At 46.3% G+C, this 657-nt stretch overlaps 1 protein-coding gene across 1 annotated transcript in view; it reads right to left on the reverse strand.

Annotated features, from left to right (window-relative positions):
• The window catches only part of IMP3 (IMP3, U3 small nucleolar ribonucleoprotein), a 10,518-nt gene that overhangs the window by 3,264 nt on the left and 6,597 nt on the right, over positions 1-657 (reverse strand). The window lies entirely within an intron of this gene.

Here is a 657-nt window from a genome sequence, read left to right on the forward strand (position 1 = left end):
TTACTGAGAAGGTGATATTTTATAGGGTGTAAGCCATGTGTGGATATCTAGAGGGAGAACATTTCAGGAAGAGGAAACAGTGGAAATGCCTTAAGGCAGGAATGTGCCTGGCATGTCAGAAGAATAAGAAAGCTATTTTGGCTGGAGCAGAGTGGGCAAGGAGGAGAGGAAGAGATTAAAGAGCTTGTAGTCCCTTGAAAAGACTTTGGCTTTTATGTTGAGAGGCAGATACTTCGGGGTTTTGAGCAAAGGATTGACACTTATGTTTTTTGTTTGTTTTTGTTTTTGAGATAGGGTCTCACCGTGTTGCCCAGGTTGGAGTGCAGTGGTACAACCAGGGCTCACTGCAGCCTCAACCTTCCAGCCTCAAGCGATCCTTTTGAGTAGCTGGAACTACAGGCACATGCCACCATGCCCGACTATTTTTTATTTTTTATTTTATTATTATTATTTGAAACAGAGTCTTGCCCAGGCTGGAGTGTAATGGCGTGATGTTGGCTCACTGCAACCTCCGCCTCCCAGGTTCAAGCGATTCTCCCTGCCTCAGTCTCTCAAGTAGCTGGGATTACAGGCACCTGCCACCACGCCTGGCTAATTTTTGTATTTTTGGTAGAGATGGGGTTTCGCCATGTTGGCCAGGCTGGTCTCGAACTCCTG

The sequence above is a fragment of the Mandrillus leucophaeus genome, unplaced genomic scaffold (assembly GCF_000951045.1).
Source record: "Mandrillus leucophaeus isolate KB7577 unplaced genomic scaffold, Mleu.le_1.0 Scaffold1395, whole genome shotgun sequence".
In the NCBI taxonomy this organism is placed as follows: domain Eukaryota; kingdom Metazoa; phylum Chordata; class Mammalia; order Primates; family Cercopithecidae; genus Mandrillus; species Mandrillus leucophaeus.